At 36.3% G+C, this 16,003-nt stretch overlaps 1 long non-coding RNA gene across 1 annotated transcript in view; it reads right to left on the bottom strand.

Annotated features, from left to right (window-relative positions):
* Positions 1–6,074: 6,074 nt before the first annotated feature.
* LOC128250710 (uncharacterized) overlaps positions 6,075–16,003 on the bottom strand; it is a 353,509-nt gene continuing 343,580 nt past the window's right edge. Inside the window, exon 8 of the long non-coding RNA XR_016238436.1 lies at positions 6,075–7,254. This is a non-coding gene — a long non-coding RNA (uncharacterized LOC128250710). The remainder of the gene's footprint in view (positions 7,255–16,003) is intronic.

Here is a 16,003-nt window from a genome sequence, read left to right as displayed (position 1 = left end):
TAATGAAAAAGATATTTGTAATGATTCTTCATTATTCTCAAAATTAATTGAAACAAAAACTTGTGTTTCAAAAGAAATGTGGTAGCAAAAGTATTAAAGAGATTTAAATAAAAACCTTCCATTGAAATTTCATGTTAATTTATATTTCAAACAACAGATTAATATAATAACAAAGATGTTTCACTAAATTCTGCATTATTTGCACAATTAATTGAAACAAAGGCAGTGAATTTTCACAGAAATATGGTAACAAAGGGGTTAAAGTGATGTAAAGTGACTCTAGTGAGACCTGAATATCGTTTTCTCTGGAAAAAAAAAAGAGAAAAATTGTGAAAGAAAAATATTAACAAAGGCGCTGGAGTGGTGCAAGAGTGGCTGTGTGGTAAGTAGCTTACTTACCAACCACATAGTTCTGGGTTCAATCCCACTGTGTGGCACCTTGGGTGAGTGTCTTCTACTATAGCCTCGGGCCGACCAAAGCCTTGTGAGTGGATTTGGTAAACGGAAACTGAAAGAAGCCCGTCGTATATATGTATATATGTGTGTCTGTGTTTGTCCCCCACCACATCGCTTGACAACCGATGCTGGTGTGTTTAGGTCCCTGTAACTTAGCGGTTCGGCAAAATAGACCGATAGAATATGTACTAGGCTTACAAAGAATAAGTCCTGGGGTCGATTTGCTCAACTAAAGGCGGTGCTCCAGAATGGCCACAGTGAAATTACTGAAACAAGTAAAAGAGTAAAGGTCAGAAGAAAAGGACCACCTCAGTGAGATTTGAACACAAAATCATTTGGGGGGTTTTTTTTGGGGGGGGGGTTCTAAAAAAACTAAATGTATTACAAATACATCTTTATTGTATGGGATTTTAACATAATAGTGTCTTGTTTGTGTGTAAGAGGGAGAGAGAGAAACGAAACAAGAAAGAGAGAGAAATATGGAACAACAAAGAGATGAGATACAAAGAAATGGAACAACAAAGAGAGAGATAGAGATAATGACAAAGAGAGAGAGAGAGAGCAAGAGAGGGAGAGAGGCAAACAGAATGACAAACAGACTCAAAGAGAGAGACAGAGAGAGAGAAACAGGAAGACAGAAACAAGCATGTAGAGGTATTCAGCAGCAGAGACAGAAACAGAGATGGGGATAGAGAGAGAGAGAGAGAGACATAGAGGAACAAATAGAAATAAAGAGAAAAAGAGAGAGAGAGAGAGAGAGAGAGAGAGAGAAAAAAAACATTGAACAAGGCACAAAGACAGAGAAAAAAACAGAGAGAATTGGCATCTCAAAACCAATCTTAAGACACACATCTCTATTTAGGGTTTAAAAAATGTTTATTATTGTCATAATTTTTTAAAGAAGGTGTGTGTGTGTGTGTGCATGCATGTATTTGTGTATATGTGATTACATAGCTGTTTTTATGTGTGCGAGTGTGGACGCATATTAGTACAGATGTATGTGTATGCATATACGTTTGTATATACAGACACACACACACATACAGATATCTGTATGTATATATGTTTATGTTTCTACATAATTGTACACATATGTCTACACATACACATCACACACACACGTGTGTGTGGGTGTATATATGTACACATGTGGTGGTGGTAGTGGTGGTGGTGGTGGACAGAACAGGAATGAACAAGAAAATTATGAATGGTACAATATAATTAACAAAATAAATGATTTCAGAAATGGAAAAAACAATGAATATTAAATAAAACCGCTTATACTTTTATCAATATCATCATCATGATCATCAATAATAATAATAATAATAATAATAATAATAATAATGATGATGATGATGATGATGATGATTACCATGATAATAATGTTAATAATAATATTGCATCTAGGTCTCTCTCTTGCTGGCTAATTTTGCAAAGATCTGGTACAAAAGAAAAATACAAAAATTAAAAAAAAAGGATTTAAAACAATAACAAAAATTATATACCATAATGTCCACTGGAAAAACAAAGAAAAAAAAACAAACATCATCACCATTATCATTACTGTCATCGAAATCATTACCACCACCATTCTGTGTATGTATACAAATTATATATATATATATATATATATATATATGTATGTATGTATGTATGTATGTATGTATGTATATGGGTGTTCCCACAGAATATTTTAATTCCTTTGTCCTCTGATTGTGCTTTTCACATTAAAATTTAAAAAATAAATCTTTCATTTTTTTCTTTTCAGCTTAATTACATGCTTTTTTTTTTTTAGTTCTTGTTCCATATTTTTTTTTTTTTTGCTTTAGTATTGTTTTATTTTCATTACATTTTCTTTTCTATATTTACTTCCTTTTATCAAAAATAAACAATGAAAAAAAACCTACATATATAAAAACAATATAAAACTTTAAAAGAATAAACAATGATTATAAATATATTTAGACATAAAAATATGAGATAAATTACAAATATAAGGAAGAAAAAAAAAGAGAGAGACAGTGAGATAGACAGACAGGCAGACACACAGACAGACAGTCAAACAGAGAGACAGACAGACATGCAGACAGACAGAACGTAGTGTTTAACATTTCTTTGGTGGTTATAAAATTACACTTAAGGTGTGTGTCTTCAGAAGAGATAGAAATAAATTATAATTATAGTGTGCTTCTGTGTATATCCTACAATATAATATCATATTAGACATAAGCACAGGCGTGGCTCTGTGGTAAACAAGCTTGCTTCCCAACCACATGGGCCCAGGTTCAGCCCCACTGCATGGCACCTTGGGCAAGTGTCTTCTAGTGGATTTGCTAGACGGAAACTGAAAGAATTCCATCGTGTATATTTGTGTGTGTGTGTTTGTGTGTGTGTGTGTGTGTGTGTGTGTGTGTGTGTGTGTGTGTGTGTGTGTGTGTGCGCGCATGCATTTGTTCTCCATCACTGTTGGTGTTTTTATGCCTCTGTAACATAGCAGTTCAGCAACAAGATCAATAGAATAAGTATCAGGCTTAAAAAAATAAGTCCTGGGGTCAATTTCTTCAACTAAAACCCTTCAAAGTGGTGCTCCCCACTGGCAACAGTCAAATGTCTGAAACAAGTAAAGGAATTAAAGACTAAAAGAACAGGTACAGGTGTATGGTAAGAAGCTTGCTTCCCAACCATATGGTTCTGAGTTCAGTTGCACTGCATGGCACCTTGGGCAAGTGCCGTCTGCTATAGCCTCAGGCTGACCAAAGCTTTGGGAGTGGATTTGGTAGATGCAAACTGAAAGAAGCCCATCGTGTGTGTGGATCTTTGTGTCAGTGTTTCTCCCTCCATCTGTGCTTGACAACCAGTGTTGATGTGTTTATGTCCTCTCGACATGGCAGTTTGGCAAAGGAGTCTGACAGAAGAGGTACCAGGCTTCAAACAAAAAAAGATCTGGGGTTGAGTCATTGAATTAAAAATTCTTCAAGGCAGTGCCCCAGCATGACTGAGACAAGTAAAAGATACACATACACACATCTTTTTATCATTTAGTTGAACAAATCAGTCCCCAGTACATGTTTTGCTATGTCAGACACTTATTTTACTTATTATATCAATCTCCTTCTGCCTAAGCACTAGGTCACAAAGACATGAACAAACCAACAGTAGTTGTCATATGGTGGGAGAGGGGGGTAAAAGTCAAACACACATGCACACATGCGCGTACACACACACGTGTGCATGTGCAAAGTCACTCGCAAGGCATTGGTCAGCCCAAGACTGTAATAGAAGACAGTGGGACTGAACTTGGAACCATGTAGTCACAAAGCAAGCTTCTTAACCACACAATCATGCTTGCATACATACATGGATATACATGTTCCAAAATATATTTCATGGATGCACTAGGATGCCTCATCAACAGGGACTTGGGATCAGTCAACATCAGAACCCCCATTGCCCAGTTGATCCTGTTGGGATTGATTAAAGTAACAACACACATCACAATAGGGATCAGCCCTTTCTATCTCAAACCATATTGTGGCCCTCTCTACACCCTTAATGATAAAATGGATGCCCTCCCCCACCATCCACGACACACTCTTTACTGCACCACTGGATTTGTAGATGGAAACTGGATGAAGCTCATTAAATATCCGTATGTATGTAGGTGCAAGCATAGCTCTGTGGTAAGAAGCTTGCTTCCCAACCACATGGTTCCGGGTTCACTCCCACAGCATGGCACTGTGGGGAAGTGTCTTCTACTATAGCCTCAGATAGACAAAAATCTTCTGACTGGATTTAATAAATGGAAACTGAAAGAAGCCTACTGCATGAATATATATATATATATATATATAGTGCTATTTGTGTCTGTGTTTCTAAACCCCACCCCACCCCTCTCCATAATTGCTTGACAATCGATGTTCATGTGTATAGATCCCCGTAATTTAGTGGTTTCGCAAAAGAGACAGATAGAATCAGTACTGAGCTTACAAAGAATAAATCCTGGGGTCAATTTGTTTGCCTAAAAACCCATTAAGGCAGTGCCCCAGCATGGTCACAGTCCATTGACTGAAACAAGTATCAGATAAAATACAAAAGGTATGTACATACAAATAAATATTAAACATGTATGCGGATAATATGTAGATATATACATATATATATTTATGCTGTGGCTGTGTGGTAAGAAGCTTGCTTCCCAATCACATGGTTCCAGGTTCAGTCTCACTGCATGACACCTTGGGCAAGTGCCTTCTAGTATAGTTTCAGGCCAACCAAAGCCTTACAAGTGGATTTGGTAGATGGAAACTGAAAGAAGCCCATCGTGTGTGTGTCATTGTGTCTGTGTTTGTCCCCACCACTGCTTGACAACTGATGTTGGTTTGTTTACATCCCCGTAATTTAGCAGTTCAGGTAAAAGAGACTGATAGAATAGGTACCAGATTTAACAAAAATAAGTGCTGGGGTGCCCCAGCATGGCCACAGTCTAATGACCGAAACAACTAAAAAGTAAAAGATATACAGATATATCTTCATACACACACACATCCATACATACATGCATATACACACACACACACACACACACACTGATAATAATGATAATATAGTCATATTTGTATCGCGTGCTTTCACTGCACAACTGTGGCACAGATATATGTGCCTTGGGTGCAAAAGTGATAACAACAAGAACAAAAATAATAACAATAATAATAATAATAATAATAATAATTATAATAACAATAATAATAATGCCAATAATGATAAAAACAAATTAAAAAAAGCAAATCACAGATATTTCATTTTCAATATCCAATACTCTACATTGTAGTATTTCAATTCATTAGTATGTGCAGATATACATGGAAAACCCAACTTTTCCTCCTTTATTTTTTGTTTTCTGTTTCTATTTTCTTTTCTTTCTTTTTGTTTTGTTTTCCATTTTCCCTAATATAAAACATCAGCCTTGCTCATATCGAACATATTCCAAACAAAGAATGAAGACAAAGAAGAAGCAGAGAGAAAGAAGAAAGGACACACACATTGCATAAATATAGATTGTCTTCGGAGTGGAAATATTTCTAAGTCTCTTTTTTCTTTTTTTAATGTTCACCATTGCACTTTTCTTCTTCTTCTTCACCACCACTTTTATTAGTTTCTGTCACTTGGGTCTGTGTCTGTCTGTGTGTTTGTGTGTGTCTGCGTGTGTCACACACACAACAGCAACAACTACCAGAAACAAAGAGAAAAAAATGTAATAATTCGAAGGTGTGAATTATTTATATAATATGATGACTGGATGTGTCGAAGTACAAGTACAGCATCGGCAAAATGCAAGTAAGGAATCTGCCTTAAAGAAATATCAAATTTTGAGTGCATATCTCTACATATGTATGTATGTGTGTATATATATATATATATATATATATATATATATATATATATATATATATATATATATATATATATACACACACTTATTATTTACTTATAAATACACTGTGTCCATATACACATATTTTGAGATATGTATGCACATGTGTTTATATATATATATATATATATATATATATATATATATATATATACATACATATATATATATACATGAACACACACATAGGAACACTCCGTCGCTTACGATGTCGAGGGTCCCAGCTGAGTCGACTGGAGCAACGCGAAATGAGGTGCATATAAGTGTGTGTGCATATAATATGTATATACATATATATTCAATATATAATATATCCTTTATATACTATGTAATATATCGTATGTATATATGCAAAAATCCATATATAATGTATACGTATATATTATACATATAAATATAATAAACGTGTCTGTGTATACATATACACACACACACATACACACACACACACACACATGTGCACACACATAAATATAGAACTGTTCTGATAGTATAAAGGTTTTCCTACAGTTTCTTGAGATTTTATCATTTGTTTAAAAGAGTAAAGTTCCAAGGCTCATCATTGTATCTCAAAGTTTTACAGTCTCATCTTCCTGGACAAAGTAGCTGTTGGCATAGGTTGCTACAATTTCATCATATGTAGAAGACAATGGGATGAATGGCAATAACGTCACCGCTAACAGAACCTCATTCTAAATGTCCCAAACTGCTATTATATAACAGCTCCAAATACCGACATCACATCATCTGGAAAATATGATGGTAAAAAGTCAAGATATATTGATGGGCCAAGAATCTTTGCTGTTCCAAACAAACTGTAAAAAACTCATGAGGAAAGTTTGAAGAAAAAACTGTATGAGCCTTTTCTCTTTTTAATACAAAAGTGTTTGGTTTTATGCCTATTTGTCTTCTATTTCTAGCAAGTCAAACTAGTGCATAGATTCTTCTTCCTTGGTTGCAGTATGTGGTTGCTTTGATGCTGTTTCACTTGAGTAAGTTTTTGAGAGTTCCAGTTGAGAGCCATGTCCACTGTTTCCCTCCAGAAAGGACAAGAAATATATGACGACTGAAGAAAGTTGTTCCTGTTCAAGTTCAGATGAATTCTAACTACACAAAACTATAATCAGAGGCATTCTAACCATGACCATCTTATGTGGAGGAAATAAATCCACAACTACATTATTGTATATGTCATTTTCTAAGGTGGTGCAGTGTTGCTTGAGGGAGGTTTAGCTGTTATGAACACATAGACAGAAGCAGAGAGACAACAGATCAGTAAGCAGATAGAGAGAAATTAAGGGCAAAGCATGTAGTGTCTTCATCACTGTTTCCCCAGTTCTTTGTCTTGGCATCATAAGATCTATCTGAAAATAAAATTAAAATAAAATAAATATAAAATAAAATGTCAGTCAATAAATGAGGATTAAACAGAATTGGGTTGTAGGTGGGGGTGGGGTTCTGCAGAATTTTAACAAAATTCTGAATTCTGATAATTTGGACATAGTTTATGTGAGTTTATGTGTAAACGCATGTGACTCACTGGGTCAGGTGTTGCACTCACAACCACAAGATCATGATTTCAATTCCTGGACCAAATAGTGCATTGCGTTCTTGAACAAAATGCTTCCTTTCACTTTGCATTGCAATCACATCTCCATTTATTTATGTGGCCCATCATGCACCTGTACAAGCAATGGTGATTTGATGGAGAGAGTGAGCTAATCTACAGCACAAACATTTGCTCATCATAAACAAATCATCTGTACAAGTTTCTAAGCAAGAAACTGTGTAACCCTCATCTGAGGAGTGTCAAACAGGCTAATTTCAACATAGTTAATCTCAGTTTAAATGATAAATTTGGACACTGTGTATGTTATGGAAAGCAATAATGTGTTCGGGCCCAAAATGTTCTTAGTTGTATTTTCTCCTTTTTTAATTTTAAAACTAACCATATCCAGCCCAAATATTTTAACTCTTTTGTGTTCAAATAGGTGATATGTGGGTCAAATATTCAACTTGTTTCATGCTTAAACCAGCCTCTCACACCTATCCTACAATGTCATTCAAAGAATAAACAATCACACCAGTGAAATCCCAAAGCTGCAAGATAATGCATGATTAATTCAAAACAATGAGAATCAATAAACATCACATTTGACAGAGTAAGCAAAATGTTGAAGGGTCCACTAGGGGAATTTGAGATTTTGACATTTCCTATTGCTCTTCCATAGACTGAGTAGCCAAAGGGCTCAAAGTGAAAGATGAGTTCATATTTTGTAGTTTATGTAAATTTTGGTGATTTCTTTTATTTATCTTTAACTTGTTTCAATCATTGCACTACAGCCATACTCATATGTGAGTGTGCGTCTGTGTTTGTCTTCCACTTAACAACTGGTGTTGGTGTGGTTTAAGTCCCTGTAACTTAGCAGTTCACAAAAGAGATTGATAGAATTAGTACCGGTCTTAAAAAAAAAGTACTGGAGCCAATTCATTCAACAAAAAATTCTTCAAGGCAGTGCTCCAGCATGACCACAGTCTAATGAATGAAACAAGTAAAAAATAAAAAAATGCAAAGATATAGTTGTTGTCACAGGCCTGCAGTGAGACCCTCCAAGCAGCCATTACAGGACGAGCATTAAACTGGCAACCGGAAGGAAAGAAGACCTGAAAAGGATGCACAGAGGATGAAGCAAAAGCAATCAGTCTCTCCTGGTTTGAAATGAAGGAAGTCGCCCAAGATCATGTCCACTGGCATGTAATGGTTTGCAGCCCTGTGCTCCTTACAGAGTAATGTGGACCAACTAATACAGTCATTGCTGTTGTTTAGACTGAGGTCTGTCCCGAGCTGTTTATCTACTTTCGTCTCTGTGTTTCAGTCATTGGGCCATGGCCAAATTGGAGCACCATGTCCAAGAATTTAGTTAAACAGCTTGATCCTAAAACTTACTTTAAGTGTAGTGTTTATACCATTAATCTCTTTTGCTGGGTAAAATTATGACCTGCTTTTATAGCAAGTTGATGTAGGTAGGTTTATCCCATTCCCCATCCAACTTTTAGTTCATGCAATTGTAAAAACTGCATTATTTATGGGATGACCTAATATATGTGTTTTCTAATCATTGTAGCAGTTCAAAGTCTTTGATGTTCCTCACTAAAAACTAGCAATTATAATGCAATGAACATTCCACTTATTTAAATATGTGCATGCTGTACAGTACAGGTCATAAACTGAAGTGTTCTGATGCCAGTTGCACATACAAGAGTGGTAATAATGTTGCATGGTGCTAAGTGCCATGCCTGCGGACACTGCAATATGTCGTGAATATTGTGCTGACAATTTGCAAGCTACTTAACAGCCAGCTGTCCCAAGCCATTATATATACAACCACATTATATCTCAACATATGTATAGACACACAAATATATACATGTGTGTGAATAGGTATTAACATAGATGTGTACACAAATCTATATGAATACCATAAATATGTATGTATATAAAATAAATAAAAGAAACATATATTTGTATACAGATATGTTTATATTTAAATATACATATATGCATATACACATACATGTATGTATATATTCTTTTATTCTTTTCCTTGTTTCGGTCAGTCGACTGTGGCCATGCTGGAGCACTGCCTTTAGTCGAAGAAATCGATCCCAGGACTTATTCTTTGTAAGCCTGGTACTTATTCTATTGGTCTATTTTTTTTGCCAAATCTCTAAGTTAATGGGATGTAGTAAAGACAACAACATCGATTGTCAAGCGATGGGGGGGGGGGACAAACACACATACACACACAAATATATATATATATATATATATATATAGGAAAATGAAAAAACGGCAGAATACTAAACTGGAAGCATATTTTAATAAAGATTTCTAACCGGTTTTCATTGCGAAAGCAAATTATCAAGGAGAATGAAAATGTTTTTTACAAAGAAGCACAAAATGAAGAAAATAATATATAAAACAATAATATATAAAAAAATAAATATACCCATACATTATTTATTTTATTTTATTATTATTTTATCATTTTTTTATATATTATTGTTTTATATATTATTTTCTTCATTTTGTGCTTCTTTGTAAAAAACATTTTCATTCTCCTTCTTCTTGATAATTTGCTTTAGCAATGAAAACCGGTTAGAAATCTTTATTAAAATATGCTTCCAGTTTAGCATTCTGCCTTTTTTTCATTTTGCTATTATTTCTCCACGTGCGGTTAACACAACCTCACTATTTACTGACTTATATATATATATATATATATATATATATATATATATAAGGTTGAGGAGGGTATTGGATTTAACCAAACCCAAAAGGATACAGGTAATACCGAGTAAGTGCTGTATACCGACTAGTTTTGCCCCAGTCGTTGTATGAACAGAATTGGGGATTATAAGTCGTGTATTAGCGTGTGTATGTATAAATATATAAAAAGATAAAGAGAGCAATGGTAAGGTTGGAAATATATTTTATGGATAGAGTCTTACAGCTGTTTCTGGGAAGATCCAGTACTTCCCATCATCGGAGACAGAAATAGTAAAGGAATCGATTATTATATCCATAGGCGGAGAGTTTTAGTATGAAGTGATAGTGAGTGTGATGTGCTGAAAGAAGAAAGAAAGAGAGAACAGTACTTGGAGTGTAGTTTCATTCCAGTAGTAAGTATCCGTGTAAAGTAATCCTTGTGGGAATAATCCGGGAATAGTTGCTGCAGCAAAGGCTGAGATAGCAGAGGTGAATATATGCCATATTGTGTCCGAGATATTTTGCTTGTGTTCACTTGAAGGATGTATATATATATATATATATATATATATATATACATATACAACAAGCTTTTTTCAGCTTTCATCTATCAAATCCACTCACAAGGCTTTGGTCGGCCTGAGGGTATAATAGAAGAGACTTGCACTAGGTGCCACACAGTGGGACTGAACCCGAATCTATGTGGTTCAGAAGTGTTCAGAAGCAAGCTTCTTACCACGCATCCAAGCTATATATATATATATATATATATATATATATATATATATATATATACATACATACATACACACACACATGTATATACACACATATATATACATATAATTATATATATATATAAATAAACAGATATAGTATAGTACAGGTCATATACTGAAATGTTCTGACGCCACTTGCACATAAGAGAGTGGTAATAATGTTGGATGGTGCTAAGTGTGTGTGTGTGTTTGTGTGTATACACACACACACACACACACACACATTTATGCATATTTGGCCACAGTCAAATTACTGAAAGAAGTAAAAGAATGTATGTAAACATATATACATACATTTCTATGTATACTCACACATACATGCAAACACATATATACAAACACACATATAGATATACATACATATATAACACAATCACACATACATAAACACATACATACACAGACATACTATATATATATATATATATATATATATATACATACAGAGAGAGAGAGAGAGGAAGGAGAGAGGCACACACAAAAAGAGAAAGCAAGAGAGAGACAGAGAATGAGACAAGATTGTGACCTGCACTGGAACGCTGAAGCACCATCAATTAAATGGAAGTCTGGAAGTTTGGTGCCGACTAAGATACGATGAGTGTTTTAGAAAAATGATCGCATTTCTCCATGGCATCAGACAGCAAGTTGCAGTGCTATAAACCTCCATAAAAGAGAAATGGAATCAGCTTAAAGAAGCAGCAGTATTGCCTCAACTGGTAGAGCTCCTAAAAACTTACTCCAACACATCCACAGACACACCCAATCACAAGAGGGAGGTGTGTGTGTGTGTGTGTGTGTGTGTGTGTGTGTGTGTGTGTGTGTGTGTGTGTGTGTGTGTGTGTCTTATATTGTGGCTTTTATCAACTTAAGATGCATCGTCCATCAGAGTCAATAATGAAGAAAGGAGAAAGTAGAGACAAGTGAATTAAGAACCAGATATCAGGTTGCTTTAGTCTTTCTATGGAAACCCATTCTACGTGTAATCGTAATCAAAGAGTTATCGCTTTCCTTGCTCGATATTACATGAGTCGGTGGTGGTGGTGGTGGTGGTGGTGGTGGTGGTGATGCAGAAGGCAGTGGGAGTGGTGGTGATGGTGGCGGCAGCGGCGGTGCAGAAGGCGATGATGGTGGTGGCAGCTGTGGTGGTGGTGTTGGTGGTGCTGCTGCTGCTGCTCCAGAAGGCGATGGTGGTGGGAACGGAGGCGCTGGTGGCAGTTGTGGTGGTGGTGGTTGAGAAATAATGTGCGCATGTGTGTGTGTGTGTGTGCTAGGATGGGTAAGAAACAACATCGATGCTGATAGATGAGTGAGTGGTGATGAGTAAACTGAGAGAGAAAGAGAGAGAAAGAAGAAGAATGGAAAGTGTAAGTGGAGAACTTGCAATGCATGTATGTAGGTGGCTAGCTACATACATATACACCAGCATGTATGTATGTGTACACGTACACACACACAAGCATGCATATACATATATATGTATACACACACACACATATATAAAGATATATATATATATATATATATATATATATATAGGTGCAAGCATGGCTGTGTGGTAAGGAGCTTGCTTCACAACCACATGGTTCCAAGTTCAGTCTCAATACATGACACCTAGGGCAAGTATCTTATATTATAATCACAGGCCACCCAAAGCCTTAAATATATATGTGTATGTATGTATGTTTGTATGTTTGTGTGTGTGAGTGTGCATGTGTGTGAGTGTGCATGTGTGTGTTTGTTCCGCACCACCACTTGACAAGTGGTGTTGGTGTGTTTACATCCCTGCAACTTAGTAGTTCAGAAAAAGAAAACGATAAAATAAGTACCAGGCTTTAAAAAAAAGGATTGTCATTGATTCATTCAACTAGAAACTCTTCAGCACAGAATCACAGCATGGCTGCAGTCTACGAACTGAAATAAGTAACAGATATTTCATATAACATCATCATTTTTCAACATCCGCCTTCCTTGCTACCATGGGTGGGACTATATACATATATATATGTGTGTGTGTGTGTGTGCGTGTGTGTGTGGGTGTGTGTGTGCGCGCGTGTGTGTCATCATTTCTGTTTTATTGCGACTTATAACGGTGCAACCGGTATACCATGGCACACTGGTGTGCCATGAGATAAAGTTAGGTATGCTGTAGTGTAACCTGAATATAATTGTTTTTGCCTACAGGTACAGGAGTGGCTTGCTTCCCAACCCCATAATTCTGGGTTCAGTCCCACTAAGTGGCACCTTGGGCAAGTGTCTTCTGCTGTAGCCTCAGGTCAACCAAAGCCTTGTGAGTGGATTTGGTAGACAGAGACTATATATATATATATATATGTATGTATGTATTTGTTTGTCTGTGTTTGACTCCCCACCATTGCTTGACAACAGATGTTGGTGTGTTTATGCCCCTTTAACTTAGTGGTTTGGCAGAAGCAACCAATAGAATAAGTACTAGGCTTACAAAGAATAAGTCCTGGGGTCGGTTTGTTTGACTAAAGGCGGTGCTCCAGCATGGCCACAGTCAAATGACTGAAACAAATAAAAGATTAAAAGAATATATTTAGTTATAATTTTAGTTCAGGTGTGCTACCGAATTTTGAAAAGAATATGCGTACCGCAATCGAAAAAAGGTTGTGGAGCACTGGTTTATAGCATTGCATCTTGCTGTCTGATGCAAAAATTTTTGTAAAACACTCATCCTTACTGAGCTTCCAGACTTTCATTTGTACACATGCGCTTGCATAATGTCCATTGCATAAGGAGAGACATATCTTTATTTCAAAGATGTCCAAAACTCTAATCTCCTTCAAAATAATCTCCCTTCACTTCAATGCAACATGTAGCATTCCAGCCACTTCATGAAGGTTCCATGAAAATTGAAGGGGTTCTTGAACTTTTCTCACTGCTTCCTTTATCTTCTCCTTCAGCTTGGGGAACAATGAAAAGTATCAGGGAACTAAGTCTGGACTGTAGGGAGGCTGAGGGACAGTTTTGATGCCTGCCTTTGTCAGCATGGAATTGAGGATTAATGTATTCTCTTGCTACAGGTGCTCTGGCCTTTTGAAACCAAATCTCTTGAACCCCCTCAAAACCTCCTCACAGTACTCTTACTCAACCATTTGGCCAGAAGAAACCCAGTGGATGTAGGTGATATCCTTGCTATTGAAAAAGGGGATCATCATAATCTTCCTGGTGGAATTGCTTTGCTTGACCTTTTTGTGCCAGCAAAAAATAAAAACCAGATGTTTAGCTCCTACCAGATAATCCATAAGCAGTCCGCAGCATTTCATAGGTTTCTGCAGTGTTCTTGCCCACTCTAACACAAAACTTTATTGCACAATGAACTTCCAAATTGTTTCTAAGTCCTGACTGCATTCTGCAAACCAGTCAACTGTGATGAGTCGTGTTTAGGGGGGTGCATTCAAAATACTGTTACAGCCAGTTCCTTCAATCTAGAATAAAAGATTTGCAGGTCAGCTTACTAGATTTATAGTTACAATATACTATTTATAGTTATGATATACTAAAATTACAATAATCTAGGCCAGTTATAACTGCCTCTCCTAAAACAATCTCAAAACTTCTAGAATGCATCTCACACGTTTGTATGTGAGAGGGAGAGTGAGAGAGGTCAAATCACAAAACAAAAAGTGATTAAAACTCTAGGCGAATATCTTTTAAGAACTCTGCAGGGATCAAGGTCGGCTAACTAAATCGACCAGTGAAAGCCACTGTTATCCATGTAAATTACCTACTGCTGCATGTCCAATTTGTAAATCCACAGTTAAATCACCAAATAAATTTGATATAAGGTCAAAGAGTAGAGTAGAAGAACACAAAAGAATGGACAATTATACATTATTTAATTAGCTTACAAATGTTTCAGCTAGATTGGCAAATTCCAAAATTCTGCAATTTAATGATTATGCATATTAATTAATCTCATATTTGATTGACTAAGATTCTACAGAGATAGAGAAATTTAACACTGTATTATTATTATTATTATTATTATTATTTTTATTATCATGATCATGTGTGTGTGTATATATATATATATATATATATATATATATATATATACATACACACACACATATATGGCTCAGTGGTTAGAGCATCGAGCTTATGATCTTGAGGCAGTGAGTTCGATTCCCGGACTGGGCTGCGTGTTGTGTTCTTGAGCATGACACTTTATTTCACGTTGCTCCAGTTCACTCAGCTGTAGAAATGAGTTGCGACGTCACAGGTGCCAAGCTGTATCGGCCCCTTTGCCTTTCCCTTGGATAACATCAGCGGCGTGGAGAGGGGAGGCTGGTATGCATGGGTGACGGCTGGCCTTCCATAAACAACCTTGCGCGGACTTGTGCCTGGGAGGGTAACTTTCTAGGTGCATCCCATGGTCATTCATGACCGAAGAGGGTCTCCCCCTCCTCATATATATATATATATATATATATATATATATATATATATATATATATATATAACGACCGAGACCTTTGGCATTATGGTTGAGAAGAAGACCTATCAAGCCGAACAAAATTGCAGTCATGGCACATACTGGTGTCATGCAAATGGCACCCGTGCCGCTAGTACATAAAAGCAGCCACTACACTCTCAGAGTGGTTGGCATTAGAAGGGCATAAAGCTGTAGAAAAACCTGCCAAATCAGACAGGAGTCTGGTGCAGCCTTACAGCTTGCCAGCCCTGGTCAAATCGTCCAGCCCATGCTAGGATGGACAACGGACATTAAATGATGATGATGATGATGATGATGATAATGATATATATGCACATATATATGTATACAAAAATGTTTCTTTTAGTTTCTCTCTACCAGATATATTCACAAGACTTTGGCTGTCCAGGGGTATACAGAAGGCACTTGTTAGAGAAACCACACAGTGGGATTGAACCTGAAACTATGTGGTTGACAAACAACCTTCTTAATCACACACTCACATTTATGTCTATATAGGTAAGTGTACATTAGTAGAGGCAGTCGTAGCAGTAGCAGCAACACCGACTCAATGATGTCTGGAAAATAAGAGTGCAGAGCTTGGT

This window comes from Octopus bimaculoides, chromosome 25, assembly GCF_046866305.1.
Source record: "Octopus bimaculoides isolate indiv1 chromosome 25, ASM4686630v1, whole genome shotgun sequence".
NCBI lineage: Eukaryota > Metazoa > Mollusca > Cephalopoda > Octopoda > Octopodidae > Octopus > Octopus bimaculoides.
This window is presented reverse-complemented; position numbering and strand designations above follow the sequence as displayed.